The sequence below is a fragment of the Microtus oregoni genome, unplaced genomic scaffold, assembly GCF_018167655.1.
Source record: "Microtus oregoni isolate MIOR12 unplaced genomic scaffold, Mior012 000036F_ref0000092, whole genome shotgun sequence".
NCBI lineage: Eukaryota > Metazoa > Chordata > Mammalia > Rodentia > Cricetidae > Microtus > Microtus oregoni.
In genome coordinates, this window is record NW_024543095.1 from 9731775 (window position 1) to 9739204 (window position 7430).

General features: G+C 44.9%; 1 protein-coding gene across 3 annotated transcripts in view; it reads right to left on the bottom strand.

Annotated features, from left to right (window-relative positions):
* Prkd3 (protein kinase D3) overlaps positions 1-6929 on the bottom strand; it is a 66575-nt gene extending 59646 nt beyond the window's left edge. For all 3 annotated transcript variants that reach the window (XR_005972258.1, XM_041631132.1, XM_041631131.1), the window contains exon 1: positions 6825-6929. The gene's annotated coding sequence lies outside the window, so the exon portion shown is untranslated. The remainder of the gene's footprint in view (positions 1-6824) is intronic.
* Between the last annotated feature and the right edge of the window lie 501 nt (positions 6930-7430).

A 7430-nucleotide genomic window follows, 5' to 3' on the forward strand; every position in this document is an offset into this window, starting at 1 on the left:
CAATCACGATAAGAAACTGAGAAAACCAGATGGGACACACCAGGAAAAGTAAGCCAAACAGCACAAACATAAAATGCTCATAATTCTAGCATAAAAGATTCAAAATAATTTCCCAATACAATAAAGCTTACGTAGTCTCTCATGTTTTTATATATTAAGAGTCTAATAAGAATACATTAGCAGGCACAAGGCCCTAGATTCCAGGCAGTTCTCGCACCTCTCCAAAAAGTTAAATTCTGTCAAAATATGACCCCTGAGCTGCTTTGCTGACAAATACCTTCCAGAAGTCTACGGAAATAAAAGGGCAAAATGGGATACACCGGAGACAATAAAGAACAGTGACGGTTGATAAACTATGAAACACAAGAGAAAGTGGACTTATCATGGGATTTCTATCATTAGGAAAAAGAACCCCCCACACAGTAAACTATGCATCATGGTTTTAAAGAAAACACAGCTTAGAAAATTTAAAAAAATAAAATAAAATAAAGAAAAAGGCATGACCATTTACAGCTGAAAAAATGGCTCACAAGAGGTGAGTCCGTCTAAATTCTTTGTAGCCATAAACAATTCCAATGATGAAAAGCCGAAGTATCCAAAGTGTGTGTAGTGACTCTATGGAGACCAATATATGGAGCTAAATTAAAGTGAATGACAGAAGAACAAAGCCATACAGATACGGAATACAAATGAGAAAATTCAGAATTAAATGATTCTAAAAATAATTTAAAGATAACGAGCACTGATATTGACATTTAGGCAAATGCCTGGAATTCAATCTCATATTTTATAGAATTTGATGGTAATGTTTAACTAATGTGTCTCATGATACTTTTTGAAATTACCAGGGAAACAGCAATTTTGCTGATGAGAAGGACCAAAGCACAAGGTGATAATGCAATCTGCTCAGTATCACATGTCTATGAACAAGCAGAGTAGGGATTAGAACCCAAGCACTGTCTCCATAATAAGGACAGCTTCTTAAAGATAACAAGGAACTGAGAATCACTGCTCAGAGAGGATGTTGCTACGGGTGAGAGATTACAAGAAAGAATTGCTCAACTTGTATCTTGCTTATCTTCTCCCACCACTTTTCAAGCATAAAGCAGAGAACTGAAACTTGAACTTTGTGAATAGGAGTGAATTAAATGACTTTATTATTATTTTTTAACAGTGCCTTTTCTTTTGAATCCCACTATATAGCCCAGGCTGGCCTCACCATGCAGCCCAGGATGGTCTCAAACTTAGAATCTTTCTATCTCCACTTCTTGAGTGTTGAGATTCTAAAACTTTATGTGAGTGCAAATCTCTGGACCAAGATGCAGCTCATCCCACATAGCAAAAGCAGTGAGCCAGTTTAACCATGAATGTCATGCAGAAGGAGCTCAGGGTGAGAGAAGAGGCCATGGACTGGGGCGGGGAGAGCTGCTTCAAGTGCTGAGCACAGAAAAGCAGGTAAGCACAAGTCAGAAATTATCAAAGAAACCAAAAATCCTTAGCCAGGGGCTGGAGAGATGGGTCAGCAGTTAAGAGCACTGGTTGCTCTTCCAGTGGACCTGGGTTCAATTCCCAGCACCTATGTGGCAGCTCACAGCTGTCTGTAATCCAACTCCAAGTGATTTGACACCCTCATACAGACAAATATGCAGGCAAAAACACCAAGGCACATAAAATAAAAAAATCATTTTTTTTTAAAAAAAAAAGATAAAACCTCTAGCCAGATCTGAGATTGTTATTCAAGTGATTTATGAATAACCAGATAATATTGTTATGATTACATATCAGCCTATCACACTAATACAGATGACATTAGATCCTCAAGTGGAAGAAGTAAGCATTAATCTTCACTGAGCTCTTACCATCTGACAGACACTGGTCTAGACACCTCTATTACCTCCTTAATCCTCACAACCACCCATTTTAAAATTGAGAAAGCACAAGTTCAGAAGCTAAATACTTGCTCAGGACGACTACACTCTCACGAAAGTAGTATTTAAAACGTTCTCCCCACTGTCTTCATAAATACGCTGTGTGAGTTTGAGTTGGGTGTCATTAGGGAAATTTGCTCTATGTCAACCAAGTCTTTGGGGAAATGCCCCCAAATCACTCCTAGTCCTATGTTTTCATTAGATTTGAGATGGTAAAGACAAAGACATCTGCTTATATAATCCTTAAGGTCGAACAAAACTGAGCAAATAGAATAAAATTCAAGTAAAATTAATCAGAAATAAATTCAAAGTTAAATGTGCACTGTAAGGATGGAGAAATGCTGGTTTAGAAGCCATTCACGAGAGTGGGCTATGTTTCCAAGGCTTCAGATAAGCTGTTAATAGAATTAATTTTTGGCTGACCAAAAGAACTACTGCAAACCTAAGTCCTCTGGGCACTGGGAGTCATCAGCACTAATCTGCACACCTGTTAGCTTGTCTTTACTATTATGTTTATTCTGTAATCCATGTTTAGAGTTAACAGGTTTTTAGGTTTGGGAAGAAAAAAATTGCATAATTCAGGTAATGGTGAAGACAATGTCATGTGATAAAGAGTGGTTCTCAAATATTTGAGGAAGTGTTAAGGGAGAACTGGTTTTATTCAGAATGACTGCAGAGAAGTACAAGGAAAACGACAGCACCATTTGCTGGCATGGGGCCATAGGCACTGGCACCTGCACGTGAACTACTGACAGCACCTGGCTTGGTTTAAGTCCTAGAACCATTGAGAAGTTTTATAGCAATTAGATAAGTTATCATCCTATTAATTTACATTTTATTAGACCACTTGATATTAACTACTTAACAGTAACAGTCTAATAACACACTTGACTAATTTATGAGACTGACATGAATTCCTAATAAACTATATATAATTTTGTATAAAAGTGATTTTTTTTTGGTAAAGTTTTGGCGTGGATACAAATATAAGAACCTGTCTTAACAGCTTCCACCCACACATCCCATCTGTTTTCCCTCTTCTTGTTTTGTTTACGGAATCTTGAGTTGATATGTAAGAAATCTAACAATTCTAATTTACATGAACTTTGGTCATGCTATTTAATTTTTTTGTATTTGTTTCAAATAGAAAATAGGGTTTGAAAGTTAACAAAGAGAACATCATGTTAATTTGTAGACTGTATTAATTAGATGTTGTTTCTAATGGCTATGAGAGCCTCTAAACCAGAAGAGCATTGTCTAGTTGTGAAGAATTTATAACAGTTTAGTTGGCATTCTTCAAACATTCTTTTAGAGAGCGGTCACATACCTCATTCAAATGAACTTACAAATTCTGCCATCAGTGAATGGAATCAAAAGATAGGCTATTAAAGGGATTTTGAGCTCAGTGTGCCTGATCTTTTAGGAAAGGGAAAAGAAAGACCTCAGAGGTTAGGCGACTTGGCTGAGTGATACCTCATGGGAATGTCACAAGCTGATCAACCTTCCTTCCCCCTCAGTCAATTCATCACAAGACAGTATGTTCCAACCTTAACCAAGTCTCTAATTAGAGGCTGGAAAAGCAGGAGTTTCACTCACTGTATACTTACAGAACACCTGGTATTTGTCAGACAGCTATGAGAGAGGCTCAAGTCACACAGCAGCAGCAGAAAGAGACACGGCCACTGCTCTCTCTGGAACTCACAGGCATTAAACACACATTTGTATAAGTAGCTAGGTAATTATAAACTATGAGATACAACAGAATCTATGCCAGGGAGACTTCATTTCAGCGGGGGTCCCAGGGAAGGTCTCTCTAAAGAAACAAGGAAACAAGAGGATTCCAGAAAACAAGACAAATCAAATACTTCAAAGGGAAGCTCTCACGATTTAAGAGAGCCAGCATTCTTTTTGCATCCAGCAAATGTTAAAGCAAAGAGGAAGAAACGCTTTTCCTTTGTAATAGCGTATTTATCTGACTCCCGCCAGTAAAGAGTGGCCCAGGTTTAATTTAGCTTTGTGTGCAAGGAACGCTCATAAAGTGCAAGGTTTTCTCCCATATATGTATTGTTTTTAGTGTGTTAAAAGCACGTGAGCATTTTCAGTGACATAACTGACCAGAACACTGAAGTCAATATTCATGTTTACCTCAACAAATGTCTGACTTTGCTTAATGCTTATATATTATGCAAAAACTCAAGTATTTTTGTAGATTAAAAAACTGATCCCATTCTGGGGCAGTCTCTACATCTGACTGCATATTCTGGAAACCTGTTTCCCTCTGACTAACTAACACTGTCTAAGAGCTCAGCGCTCCACTAGAGTGCTCCTACCCCAAGTCTGCTCATCTGGGGGCAGTAGCATTTGAAACTCAGGCCTTCCACTCCCAGGCAGAACACCAAAACAGCACATGAGGCAGGTTCTCTGCACGGCACTGAGAAGTATATCCAGATTGGAGAACACCAGTCTGGCCATGCAATACGAAGTTATGATAAGCTTGATATATCTTCATCTTTTGCAGCAGTACTGCCCAAGAAATCTGATTGGCTAGTTGTCAAGGAGCACGTCTCACATTTGGCCACTATAACGCAACCACACAAGTAGAGAAAATTTCTTATCTACATTGACATTAATACTAAAACATCTCAATGTTTCCTTTCAAAATGACTGCTCCAAAGAGGCAAGTTCAGTTTGAATTACATAACTGGAGAGATTCAAAGAAGAGATGTGATTATTAACTCCAATTATGTGCCTAATCAAGTTACATATAAGTATTAGTTATCATATACCAAGTTCTGAACAAGTTTCTTTTGCTAACTCCACTATGGTTAATATCTTTTCTAACTTTAGAACTTTGTTGAAAACATGAGACAAGATCCCTTCTGTGAAAAATGTACTTCAGTAACTATCTCACCGCCCCCTTTTTACTGTAAGGGGTGTTTTCAACTCATCCAACTTTTAAATTTTCACGTATTGTAAGGTGTGTGTAGCAGTGTTTAGATGAGAAACAACGTACAAACACAAAGTAATGTCTATTTTAAACAGGTCATCCGATAAAACAGAAAGCTTATAAAATGTGCAGGATTAAAGGCTCATCATTTTAAGGGGCTGGGAGGGGTATGGGGGCGGGGGATGAGGTGGGAGGGGTATGGGGGCGGGGGATGTGGGAGGGGTATGGGGGCGGAGGTGAGGGGTTGGGAGGGGGTGGTAGAGGTATGGGGGCAGGGGAGAGGGTGGGAGGGGTATTGGGGCAGGGACGAGGGGGTGGGAGGGGCATGGGGTGGGAGCGAGAGGGTGGGAGGGGTACTGGGATAGGAGAGGGCGGGAAGGGTATGGGGGGGCGGAGGTGAGGGGTTGGGAGGGAGTGGTAGAGGTATGGGGGCGGGGGCGAGGGGATGGGAAGGGTATGGGGGCGGGAACGAGGGGGTGGGAGGGGTATGGGGACGGGGCGGGGGTGGATGGGATATGGGGGCGAGAGAGAAGGGGTGGGAGGGGTTTGGGGGCGGGAGCGAGGGGGTGGGAGGGGTATGGAGACAGGGTAAGTGTGATCAGAATGTATGAAACTGTCAAATACATTTAAGAAAAAAATCCTCATTTTAGCACTTCTGAAACGTGAACTGCCCTGGTTTATAAAAAGGACTCCAAACTCATGTTCTCAGGCCCATGCCATTTCTAATACTATCCTATGAAGAAAAACCTATAGTGATTTTTCCTGTGAGACGTTTTAAAATAAAACTGTTAAAAAAAACTTCCAGCAACTTTATGGCTGAAGTGCTGTTTCATCTCTCTCCAGTGTAACTGGGAGGGAGACAGTGTTCCTATATAGAGCAAATCTTACTTAGATCCGAGTCTGGGAACTTCATGGCCGCCTTCTTGAAGCAAATCTGTAGGTTTGTCTGCCCTCTTGGCATAAAAAGTTAAAGCGTGGGTTGAACAAAATTGTTAAAACTCTAACACTAGGTATAACGTAAAGGTATTTTTTTAGTGTAACTACAGGATACAGATGAGGACATTTTAAAGCTTTTGTTTCATTTGTGCCTACAGGTTTTAAAGGCCCTGTCCTACAAAGTAGAACTTCGAATTGTAACTTATCCTCTTTAATCAAAGATGACAGCGATAGTCTTATTTCCTGTGGGGACGGGCGTGGTTGAAGGGACAGTTACGTCCATGCCATCAATCTGTGTGCGGAAAAGTCTGCAGGTCGCCTGTCGCCTGATTTATATTCGTGCTTACAGACATCACGGCCTATACTTCTGATTTTCGATGATGTGAAATAAAACCTCCGACACGCAATCGAGTCGTGTCGTTTGTGCTTTTTTTTTTTTTCTTTTTTCTTTTTCTTCACATTCGGGGGTGTTTCACCTTAGGGCAAAGCTCCCCAGGGGAACGAGAACGCCTTAGAGCGAGGCTGCAACTCGCAAGTCAGGAAACCGGGGTCACCATCCTCCAAACCCCGGATACTCGCCCCTTCCAATCCCCAGGACCACGGAAAAAGTGCAGCAAAGACACGGGAAGGCTCCCCGCACGGTGCCGGGGAGCGAACTAGTTTGCGGGGCTCGGGAACGGCGGGTCTCCCCACTCCCCGAGGGGCAGGGCGCGGTGGGTCACCGCAGCCGACTGATTCAACTTGGCCTCAGCAAGGACCGCGGAACTTGGCCGCCGCCGGCGCCCCCGGCCGCCCGGCCGCCCGGCCGCCGAGCGCCGCCCCGACTTCCCGCCCAGCCGCGGCCGCCGCCCAGCCCGGCGCGGGTCCGAGTCCCGCCACCGTCGCCACGGCCGCAGCCGCGTGCGGTGGGGGAGGGGCCGCGCCACCTCAGCCCGACGGGTCGGGAGAACAAAGCGGCGGCGGCGCGAACTTTTTTCGGTGTCTGTTCCGCGCTCCCTCAGGCGACTACTTACAGAAGCGGGTTCGGTCGCTTTGGAGAGAGTCGGCGCGCGCCAGCGTCCGCGTCCCCGTCCCGGAGCGGGAGCTCAGCGAGGCTTCACGGACCTCGCACGGTCCCGCCCGCCGCCCGCGCGCCCCTTCCTCCCGCCCTCCCTCCCCGTCCCGTCTCCAGGCCGGAGGGCGGGGGGCCGGGGCGCGCGGGCGGGGGCGCGCGGCCCGCGCGGGGCCTGCCGGGAGCTGTAGTTCCCCGCTGTGCGCCGTGGAGGGTCTGTCTCCCCCGGGGAAGGAGGAACGGAGGAGGACGCCTCGAACCTCTGAGTCCCTGTGAAGTTCCCTGCGGGACGTCGAGCTCGGAGCAGCGGGCCGTGAGAGTCTCGAGTGACGCGCTGGACTCGAACCCTCACTTTGCTATCCGCTAGGCAGGCGATGGCGATCGGGGGCGAGAGGGGACCACCTGAATGCGGTGTCCAGAGTGGAGGACCATGTCCATCCTCCGTGCTGTCTCACTGTCCTCCAAAGTTCTTCCTCTTGCGTTCCCGGTGGCCGTTGTCACTGAGCGACACAGCCAGAGCCCTTCGCCTTCACCTGCGGCACAGTAAAACTGGAGACGCTGCTTGGAC